Source organism: Eulemur rufifrons, chromosome 9, assembly GCF_041146395.1.
Source record: "Eulemur rufifrons isolate Redbay chromosome 9, OSU_ERuf_1, whole genome shotgun sequence".
Taxonomy (NCBI): Eukaryota; Metazoa; Chordata; class Mammalia; order Primates; family Lemuridae; genus Eulemur; species Eulemur rufifrons.
In genome coordinates, this window is record NC_090991.1 from 11,464,316 (window position 1) to 11,476,620 (window position 12,305).

Sequence of the window (12,305 nt, forward strand, 5' to 3'; positions counted from 1 at the left end):
GCCTAGCTCACAGCAACCTCAAATTCCTGGGCTCAAGCAATCCTTCTGCCTCAGCCTCCCGAGTAGCTGGGACTACAGGAATGTACCACCATGCCCGGCTAATTTTTTCTATATGTATTTTTAGTTGTTCAGATAATTTCTTTCTATTTTTAGTAGAGACGGAGTCTCACTCTTGCTCACGCTGGTCTCAAACTCCTGAGCTCAAACGATCCGCCTGCTTCAGCCTCTCAGAGTGCTAGGATTACAGGTGTGAGCCACCGTGCCCGGCCTTTTTTTTTTTTTTTTTTTTTGAGACAGAGTCTCACTCTGTTGCCCAGGCTAGAGTGAGTGCCGTGGCGTCAGCCTAGCTCACAGCAACCTCAAACTCCTGAGCTCAAGGGATCCTCCTGTCTCAGCCTCCCAAGTAGCTGGGACTACAGGCATGCACCACCATGCCCGGCTAATTTTTTCTATATATATTTTTAGCTGTCCATATAATTTCTTTCTATTTTTAGTAGAGCTGGGGTCTCGCTCTTGCTCAGGCTGGTCTCAAACTCCTGAGCTCAAACAATCTGCCCACCTCGGCCTCCCAGAGTGCTAGGATTACAGGCGTGAGCCACCGCGCCCGGCCCTTTTTTTTTTTGCCAGAAAAAACAAGACAGCTCTTTGGACAGGTATAGGAATAAGAAAAACCAAAGTATTTTTCCTACTCTCTGCTCTCTTGTACGGCCACTGAACACAACACTTCTGACACCAGATGTGTGGGGTTTACACCAAGCAATTCTCTAGCAGACACTAGCTGGGTATCCCTTAATTCAATTAAATTCTGACACTCTCTACCCAGAGATAGTGTCAGATCCCACAGTCTTACATGACTACCCCCTACTTCTGATGCCAATTGCAAGCCCCAAGTTGTGACCCATGCTTCCGACTGACTGGGTATAAATTAGGGTCCCCATGATCCCCTCTTGGGATTTGGTAGAATGGCTTGCAGAACTCAGGGAAACACTTTACTTAATGTGTACCCATTTATTATAAAAAATATACCAGGCTTGGTGGCTCACACTTGTAATCCCAGCACTTTGGGAGACTGAGGTGGGAGGATTGCTTGAGGCCAGGAGGTTGAGACCAGCTTGAGCAAGACTGGGATCCCATCTCTACAAAAAAACAGAAAAATAGCTGGGCATAGTGGCACACCCCTGTAGTCTCAGCTATTCAGGAGGCTGAGGCAGGAGGATTGCTTAAGCCCAGGTATTTGAGGTTGCAGTGAGCAATGATGATGCCACTGCACTCTAGCCTAGGCAACAAAGCAAGACCCTGTCTCAGATAATAAAACAAAAGAATATTACAAAGGACATAGATAAATAACCAGATGAAAGAGATGGATGGGATAAAGTATGTGGGAAGGGATGTGGAGCTTCCATGCCCTCTTTGCATGCCACCCTTCAGGATCCTCCATGTGTTCAGCTATCCAGAAGCTCCCAGAACTCAATCTTTCTGGGTTTTTGTGGAGGCTTCGTTACATTGGCATGATTTATTAAATCATTAGCCATTGTTGATCAACTCAACCTTCAGCCCTCTTCCTATCTTTGGAGGTTGTGGGATGAGGCTGAAAGTACCAGCCCTGCAATCATGCCTTTGTCTTTCTGGTGACTAGCCCCCATCCTGAAATTATCTAGGGGCCCCTAACCGTGTCTTGATGACTTGTTATGTAGCCATCTTGTAGCATACAAAAGACTCTCATCACTCCAGAGATTCTGGGGGTTTTAGGAGTGGTACACTGGGAAACAAGACTAAGACCAAAAATATATTTCACAGTATCACAACAGGCAAAGTAGCAAATGTCTACTATGGCAGGCTGCAGGGGGAGAGCACTGCAGGCAGTGGGAAGTACATGTAGAAGGCAGCTGACAACATGTCTGAGAAACCGAAGGCCAGGGTTGGGTAGACTGCAAGAGAGAAGGCAGAGTGGCATCAGATGAGCTTGGAAAGGCTGGGCCATACCCCAGAGAGTCTGGAAAGCCATATGTAGAATTTTTTACTTTATCCTAAGGGCAACAGACACCTAATAGAGGTTAAACTGGGGCAGAGTATATGGGTAGGAAGGGAAGCCACTATCTGATGGCAACTGCGTGAGAGACCTCAAGTCAGAACTGTCCAGCTCCTTTTGAATTCCTGATGATAGAAATGGTGGGAAATGATAAAATGGTTGTTTTTATTTTAAGCTAGTAAATTTTAGAGTGATTTGTTATGTAGCCACAGATAACCAAAACATGAAGCATCTACCATGAATCATCTTTGTATTCATTCTCTCTTACATTGGTGACCAGTTCAACTCGACCATATTCTCCTTTGTCAATGGCTTTGCTTGATTCAGCATTTCCCCTTCACTTCATGAAATCCTCCTGTTGGAAGATTTGCAATTTTACTTTGTAATAAATTTTTATTGTGTAGCATTTGTATTTTATTATAGGATGTTTGTATTTCCCAAGGGACAACGATGTTAACTAGATCAGTGGGGATAGAGGTGAATAATATTAAATGGTGAGAGATGTTTGCAAGTGGACTAATTTTATATATGGAAATTGGTGGATGAATATTTTCATGTCTTGATGGCTTTTCCCTACCCCAGTTGATAACTGTGAATTAGATAATGAATATTTGAAAACTGAGGACCCCTCTCAGTAATCATCCTTAGGGAAGGGCTGTTTTGATGATGATAAAGGGAGACTTAAATCCGTTCATTGTCAGTGCAGTAATTTTAGGTTGCCTTTGCTTGAAATAATCTTTTTTTTTTTTTTTTTTGAGACAGAGTCTCGCTCTGTTGCCTGGGCTAGAGTGCTGTGGCATCAGCCTAGCTCACAGCAACCTCAAACTCCTGGGCTTAAGCAATCCTTCTGCCTCAGCCTCCCGAGTAGCTGGGACTACAGGCATGTGCCACCACACCCAGCTAATTTTTCTATATAGATATATTTAGCTGTCCATATAATTTCTTTCTAGTTTTAGTAGAGACGGGTTCTCACTCTTGCTCAGGCTGGTCTCGAACTCCTGACCTCGAGTATCCTCCCGCCTCGGCCTCCCAGAGTGCTAGGATTACAGGCATGAGCCACTGCGCCCGGCCTGCTTGAAATAATCTTAAGTCACCATGGCTTCATTGTCATAGTTATTAATATTTAAGAATCATGGAGATGGAAGGGACTCTGAAGATTATAGCTTTCTAACTTTTTTTCTGAGCTTAATTAACTTTCCTTCTTCCCTTCTGCTTTCTCTCCTTCTCTTTCCCTTCTTCCTGAAATATTTATTGGGCTCCTATATGTGCTAGGCATTGAGGATACAAAAGTGATCAAAAACAGATATTAAAAAAAGGTCCTGAATGTTGTTTTCCTCAGCAGCAGCAAATATTTATTGAGCAGCTACTATGCCCTATTATTTTTTTCTGCATGCAGTTAAAAAAAAAACACTTTCATCTTGTAAATCAAACACCAAGCAAAATCAAGAAAAGAGAGTAAAATATCTTTAAATGAAGAAAATAATCTATTATCTTGTTTTAACCCGTGGTTTTGTTATTTGGTCTGAGAAATGTTAATGATTTTACATAAATTAACTAGAAAGTTCTCCAATATACATGTATGTTATAAGGATAATGAAGAGGTCTACATTGGTTATCTAATTTCTAGAAAAGCCTTTAAGAAAACGGCTCAATTTCCTGTCTGAATTACAGAATACCTGCAAACAAAATACAGGTTGCGCACCCTAATCCAAAAATCTGGAATTCAAAATGCTTCAAAATTAAAAACTTTCTGAGTACAGACAGACATGATGCCACAAGTGGAAAATTCCACACCTGAGCTCATGTGATGGGTTGCAGTCAAAATGCAGTCAATGCTTTGTTTCATGCACAAAATTGTTTAAATATTGAAAAATATTGTATAAAATTACCTTCAGGCTATGTGTATAAGGTATATATGAAACATAAATGAATTTTGTTTAGATTTGGGTCCCATATCCCAGATATCTCATTAGGTATATGCAAATATTCAAAAATTGAAAAAATCTGAAATTTGAAACACTTCTGGTCCCACACATTTTGGACAAGGAATACTTAACCTGTATGGGCAAAACGTATTCAGGGATTTTTTTTCCCCTTAACAGCAAAGGCCATTTTGCCCGTAATGTGTGGACTTCTGAATACACCACTAGGTGGCAGTGGTTTGCACCCATGGTTGTATGAAACAGTAGCTACAGATCAAGAGATCTTAAATATACCTTTATTTTTAGACAATAGAAAAATAAGCTTCCTAGTTATGCAAGACTCACATGGCCTTTGTACATTCCTACCCTGTGAACTAAAAGTCTACATCGGTGAAAAGACGTCCACGAAATACTGGAAATACAAAGGCAAGCAAAGCAATACTAGTGCAACCCCCTTGGATCTTATAGTCCCTTATTGGTGGACAGATACGTTGGTTCCTCCTTCTCATTAAAGCAAACATAATACAAAGAACATCTTTATGTACTTGATTGAGTTTCTCTAGGGTAGTGGTTCGCAAAGTGTGCTCTGGGCCATGAGACCAAAACTATTTTCTTTTATTTTTTGAAACAGAGTCTCACTCTGTTGCCGGGGCTACAGTGCCATGTCGTCAGCCTAGCTCACAGCAACCTCAAACTCCTGGGCTTGAGCAATCCTCCTGCCTCAGCCTCCCAAGTAGCTGGGACTACAGGCATGTGCCACCATGCCCGGCTAATTTTTTTTTTTCTATATATATTTTTAGCTGTCCAGATCATTTCTTTCTATTTTTAGTAGAGACGGGGTCTCACTCTTGCTCAGGCTGATCTCGAACTCCTGATCTCGGCCTTCCAGAGTGCCAGGATTACAGGCATGAGCCACCGCACCCGGCCTATTTTCTTAATAATACTAAGATGTTATCAATATTTGCCCTTTTTCATGACCATGCTCTCATGAATGCACACTGGAGCTTTCCAGAGGCTACATGACATAAGACATTGCAACAGATTCACTGCAGAAATAGGTATGAGAATCCAAATTTTATCTATTTAACCTAGACATGAAAGAGATTAGAAAAAATAAAACACACACAATGAAACTCTTCTCACTAATTTTTTTTTTGTTTGGGAAAATATAGTTATTTTAACATGAATGCTATTTTAATGAACATGTAATGAGTTTATTGTGATTTTAAAGGAATTAAATATTTTAAAACTCTCAGTTTTAGTTTCTAATAAAGTAAATATCAATAGATAACCTGCATAGATAAAATATCTTTGGTGTCCTCAATCATTTTTTTTTTTTTTTTGAGACAGAATCTTGCTCTGTTGCCCGGGCTAGAGTGCCATGGTGTCAGCCTAGCTCACAGCAACCTCAAACTCCTGTGCCCAAGCGATCCTACTGCCTCAGCCTCCCGAGTAGCTGGGACTACTGGCATGCGCCACCATGCCTGGCTAACTTTTTCTGTATATAAATTTTTTTTAGCTGTCCAAATAATTTCTTTCTATTTTTAGTAGAGACAGGGTCTTGCTCTTGCTTAGGCTGGTCTTGAACTCCTGACCTCGAGTGATCCTCCCGCCTCGGCCTCCCAGAGTGCTAGGATTACAGGCATGAGCCACCGCGCCTGGCCCTCAATCATTTTTAATTTTATTTTATTTTTGAATAGACGGGGTCTCACTGTGTTGTCCAGGCTGTCCTCGAACTCCTGGGCTCAAGCAATCTTCCCTCTTCAGCCTCCCAAGTAGTTGGGACTACAGGCAAAAGTCACCTTGCTGTACTCCTTCAATCATTTTTAAGAGTGTAATGGGGAACTGGTACCAAAAGGTTTGAGAACTACTGTTCTAGGCTGTATATCCCAAAGTGGAGTTGCTGTGCTGTAAGGGGTCCACAATTTCAGTTTTACTAGATGTTGCCAAATTGCTCTCCAAAGCAGCTAAAGGTGACCTTTCAAAAAAAATCTATATATCCTTGGCGATTACTTTTCTTTTCTTTTCTTTTTTTTCTTTTTTTTTTTTTTTTGAGACAGAGTCTCGCTCTGTTGCCCAGGCTAGAGTGAGTGCCGTGGCGTCAGCCTAGCTCACAGCAACCTCAAACTCCTGGGCTCAAGCGATCCTCCTGTCTCAGCCTCCCGAGTAGCTGGGACTACAGGCATGCGCCACCATGCCCGGCTAATTTTTTCTATATATATATTTTTAGCTGTCCATATAATTTCTTTGTATTTTTAGTAGAGATGGGGTCTCGCTCTTGCTCAGGCTGGTCTCGAACTCCTGAGCTCAAACGATCCGCCCACCTCGGCCTCCCAGAGTGCTAGGATTACAGGCGTGAGCCACCGCGCCCGGCCGGCGATTACTTTTCAAATCTCAAATTGTAAAAAATTGTGGAATTATTGTTAGCTAGGCCAGTGATACAAACAGAATTGGTCTATGAAATATCGATTGAATATCTTTTCTAAACAATAGTAAGAAATGCAGGGTAATATTTATTTTAAATGTTCTCAAAGTAAGTTTTTCTTGGTCACTGAAAATAGCTTTGTAGAGCATCAAAATTAGATGTATCGGAAAATTTATTTTTGTTTGGTAGCTCTTGGGAGGTAGAAATGTACAAGTTATGCAAATAAACTTTTTTTTAACATCACATAACACCACATAATTTGTAAAAAAAGAAATTCTGAGGCTTCTAATGTCAAAAAATTCAAAGGCTGTTAATTTATAGGTCAGTTTATAAGTGAGAGTTTATTTTAAGCAATTTAGGATTGTTTTTGATTGTCTGTAGAATATGTAAATTGTTCAAATGTAGCTCATCTGGAACTTTAAATTTTGGTAATCAAATATGTGAATCAATATGAAACACTTAGTTTTACAGTTCAAGGGCCAAGGTATACCAATATTAATTGGCTGTTTCTTACAATATTTTGCACATAGTGATTTGCACACTCTGCTCTAGTAAAATGAAATGCAATCACAGTCAACTGTTACCTGTCTATGGTGGAGGGCATTCCACAGCCAAATGTTAATCTAAGTGAGATTTCATTCTGCCACTTAGCCATGGCAGAGCAGACGTGTGTTCATTCAGGAAAAATGGATGGGATAGGTTATAAACTGAAGCACACCCCAATTCAGGAGACATGTCTGCAGCAATAACAATACTATTGATGCAACATATACCACAAAAACAAATGAAAGTTTTTTTGTTTTTTTTTAGCTGTCTTTAGGAGATTACCCAGCCATTAGTAGGTATAAGTGAGGGAACTGTGTTCTCAGCAGAAGGGATGATCTACCGTATTCATCTGGGGTAATAGCCAGACTCTCTTCAGATAATGGGTTCTAAAGTTGTTGGTCCAGGTGTGAATATGTTTGAATGTGGAATTCTATAAGGAGTATCCTTTCAAGGGGAAGATATACAAAAATTGCTGGTCTTAGCCTTTTGGATTACTGACTTTATTTGGATCTCTTTAAGGAGTCAAGAACTTAGACATCATCTTATTCATCTTATTTGATAGAAGAAAATGAGACCTAGGGAGGATCACTTATTCATTCATGCATTCATCTGACAAATACTTTTTTTTTTTTAACACTCATTCTGTACAGATACTGACCTAATCATGAATAAGTTGGGTGAATATATAATTTATCGTCTAAACCAGGACACTTTTGAGAGTGAAAAGGAGTGCTATTAATAATGATACCGAGACACCAAACAAAAGCCAAAACTGTCCAGAGTAAATGTGAATGTAGAGTTACCTTATGACTAAGACATAATCCTAACCCTCAAGGAGCCCAGTATCTAATGGGAAAGGGAGAGTTGCAAACACAAGATGGTAATAATTATACATTATGATAAGTGCAAAAGAAATGCTGAGGAAGGGTGCACCAGAGCCAGCGAGGAAATACCTCTCAGAGAAAATGATGCTCCAGCTGGTGCTAAGGGATGAATTGCAGTTATGGGCTAGAGAAAGAGGGAAAGGGTGTTCCCAGTAGAAGGAAGAGAAGCCTTACTACTGTTTTGATGCTTTGGGGGAGCTGCAAGTGGTTCCCCACCGTCAGTGTGTTGTCAGAGAAGAAGAGATGCTAAAACTAGGCCAGTAGGGTTAGGAGGGCCTTGTGTGGTGTGCTGAGTTTGGATTTTATCTTTGCAGGTACAAGGGAGCCATTGAAGGATTTTAAGCAGGGCCACAACCAATCAGATTTGTGTCTTAGAAAATTCACTCTGACAGCAAGTGGGAAATGGATTGGAGGAGGAGAGACCAGAAAATAGGGTTTTGCATTAGGTTGCACAAAAGATGACAAGATCAAGAATAGGCAGTGGAGGTGGGACTTAAGGGACAGAGTTGAAATCATCTAAAGAATATTGGCTTATGTAACAAAAAATCCAGAAGTTACGCCTATTTCTAGCGTGGCCGGATACAGGGGCTCAAACAATGCTATTGGCATCTGGACTGTCTTAGCTCAGTGTTCTCTGTGACAGGGTCCAGCTTGAGAATTTATATCCCCTCAGCTGCAAATCCTCTGGGGAAGAGCACCTGTTCTATACCCAAAGCCTCTACCAACCAATCACTGTGGCCAAGGGAACGGGAATCTCTGTTAGCCAGTCTGGGTCACATGCTCAACCTCTGGGTTGAAGCTGAGGCTCCACACAAATTGCACAGACTGAGAGCAGAGAAAGAAGTAGATTCCATGGGAAAATCTGGTGCTTTTGCTGGAAAGAGTGGAATATATACTGGGGAGGTGAAGAACCACCATCCACTGTGGAGGCAGAGCTGGACTGACCCCCCGGACACTGCTCCGGCCGCTGTCTCTTGGCAGCCCTAGGAAGAGGTCCACAGAGCAAGGTCAGGAAAGGTCATCCCTTATTCAGGAGGGAGTCTTATCCTCTTTCCCTCAATTTCTGTAGAGGAGAAAGAAGAATTCCCTTCTCTCCCCATGATGGGGAGAGAGGAGGGACTAACTTGACTGAGTTGAGTCTAAGACATTCGCTGAGAATACGGATGGAGTTATTTTGCCTCAGAAAGGAGAACAGGCCCCAACACTTCTCATCGGCCCATGTGTAGCTACTGCTCAATTTCCCCGGTCACTGGTATTCATTTATAGCAACGGAAAGCAGACTAAGACAGGACGATAACAAGGAAGCTCCATTTTTGTCTCAGGCCTGAAGGTGCAGGCTCTAGAGCTATCTTATCTTTGGCTGCATTTCAGGGTAAACTGGAGCCATCAGTAAGTACATTTCCCCCAAAATACTTCGGTATGCATATCATGAACCAGACTTCAGTACTTGTTTACATGTTCTTTCTTTTGAGGTAAAGTTTACATAAGTTGAAATGCAGAAATCTTAAGTGTATATCCACTGAGTTTTAACAGATGCATACACCTGTGTAACCCACACCTGCAGGGCTTTTTATGACCTAAAAGTAACCAGAAAAGCCATTGGCATCTGCCTGAGATTTTATCCAAGAGAACAGGGAAGAACTAGCCTATCAGAGTGTGTTTCACGGAACAGTGGGGAAGAGAGGGTGGAGGGCAGAGGGAGAGAGAACAAAGCTGTTTTCTGTCTACACCCCACCAGTCCTGCCATTCACTGCTATGGTTACATTGTACAGGGAGGCCCAGAGAACACTGTCCCAGAGGAAGTACTCAGTCAGTGTCGGTTCCTATTACTGTTGCTATTGTTATTATTGTTGTTATCCTCATCTGACTGGCAATTCTTTAACTATTTTTATTAGTCAGAACCCTGTAAGCGAAGAAGGGTAAATGGTAGAATCTGGATACCACACCTAAACCTGAACCCTGTAACACCTCTGAGATTGTAACTGAAAGGTGAACAAATAATGAATAGTATATTTGTAAAAGTGAATCAACCCAGAAAGATGGCATGTTGCCTATCCAACAGTGATTCCCATCTTTTCCCTGGATGGCAGAGCCCACCTCTAGCCAGAAATGCTGAAAATACCCAATTTTCACTTTCCAGCCTCTCCTATAGCTGGGTGCTATAGTCTCAATGTTAGTATCCGCCCCACTGCCCCAAATTCGTATGTTGAAATCTGATCCCCACAGTGATGGTACTAAAAGGTGGGACCTTGGGAGTGAATAGATCACAAGGGTCGAGCCCTTGTGACTGGGGTTAGTGCCCTCCTGAAAGAGGCCCGAGAGGGTGCCTTCCCCTTCCACTATGTGGGGACACAGTGAGAAGCCACTATCTTTGAAGAAAGGAGCAAGCTCCCACTAGATACCAATCTGCTGGTGTCTTGCTCTTAGACTCCCTAGCCTTCAGAACTGTGAGCGATAAATTTCTATTGTTTATAAAATACCAAGCCTAAAATATTTTGTTATAGTAGCCCAGACAGACTAAGACACTGAACATATGAACCAATTCAGGCCAATGAGACATTAGGGAAAGTGGCTGGGGCTTCTGGGAAAATTTTCCTCCGTAATAAAAGAGATACATGGGAGGAAATGCCCCTTTTCTTCCTAACTTTGAATGTTATCATGTAAGGATGGCATGCTTGGAGCTATGCCAGCTATTTTGCCTCCATGAGGATAAAGCTAAGAGAATCAAAGTCAGTCCACATTCTTAAGTCATGGAGCTACTGAATTCTGGAGTGCTTACCTCTGGACTTCTTGTTTTATGAGGTATTAAACTCCTCATTGTGTAACTTATCTTTAGTTGGATAGTCTGTTCCTTGTAGCCTAAAGCATCCTAACTGGTACACTTCATTTGTAAAATTTGTTACTGGTAATACTGGTACATTTCCTGAAAACAATCTTGTTTGTATCTCAAAGAAGATCAGACAGTACTTATTATAAAGAAAACTATAATCCACTGATTTGTGGCATGAGCAAAGCATCATTCCTCAAAACTGCAAAGGTGGCAGGACTGGATTTGTTGTAAAATGATGGTTTTCCATATTTTCAGTGATTTCAACATCATCATAGTCATCTTAAGGCTCAATATAGCTCAGGATGGAAACTGTCCTCTTATTTCTAACTTTATCAATGAGTATGTATCTATCTGGTGGCTGACTTGGAGTTTCCTGTGGGGCTAGAATATACAAAAAAGTCCTTTGAAATCTTGATATATTTGATTCTATCATCCAAACCAGTAACAATTTTCTTGTTAGAAAACTTGGTTTTATTACATGTTTGCAGTAAAAATATCTCAACCAAATCATATATGCCCAGAGAAAACTTGTTTTTATTTTTGTTTTTGTTTTTTGGTCAAACTGATTGGCAGATTTTCCACTGATGTTCAACCTTCAATACATATTTATTAAGTGCCTACTATGTGCCAGGTTTTGTGCTGGACCCTGGGACTGTAGCAATGAGCCAGACAATTTCCACCCCAAATAAGCCCCCAGATTAGAAAGGAGGATAGAAAGTAACCAGGCAATTATAATGTAAAGAGAGAAATGTTTCCATAGGACCAAGTACAGGGAACTGTGAGAGCCCAGAGGGGTTCGTTCATTCATTTAACTCAATTGATCATTCAGCATATTTGCTGAGCATCTACAATGTGCCCGGGCACTGCACCAGGAACAGGGAAAACAACAGAGGAAAGAAAGACACAGTCCCTGCCCTCATGTTGCTTTTGGTCTAGTGGGGGAGAAAGACAGATAGGTAGATAATTACAGTGTGCTTATGCTATGAGAGGAGAGCACCCAGGAGGGCACTGACCCAAGTTTGTGGTAGTGAGGAAAGGATACCCAAGATGAAGGATCCGAAGGTGGGGAAGAATGTTCTATACAAAGAGGACAGCATTGTGCACAGGAGCAAGAGAGAGGCCATGGCGAAGGTCATTTCAAATGGCCAGAGCAAAAAATTTGGGCAGAGTGGAGATTGCAAGGGGGCGGGGGGAGAAGGGATTGGTAAAAGATAACCAGTGACCAGAGCCTGACAAAACTTATAAGCCATGTGAAGGAGTTTGGACTTTTTTTTGAGGTTAGTGGGCAAAGAAGAGATTTAAGCAAGGGAATAAAGTGTCAAGATGTTCACTTTAGAAAATCACTGGCTGCCATGTAGAAAGTGAATTGGAGAGTGAGATGCCAGAGGCAGACGATTTAGATGTTCTCCTGGAAAGTGCTGGCAATGGCCTGACCTCAGAACGGTGATGGAGAAATACAGAGTGACTGGAGAGCTACTTGCGAGGCACAATGAACAGGAGTCGGGGAACGTTAGAAATAAAGGGCCGAGAGGAGGGTGCTGGTTTCTGACTTCAGCAACTAAGAAGACAGTAAGGGTTAAGAAGTTTGAAATTGGGGAGAGATAATCAGTTCCTTTTGGCATATGTTGAACTTCAGGGGTCTGTGGGACAGTCACGTGGAGATGTCCTG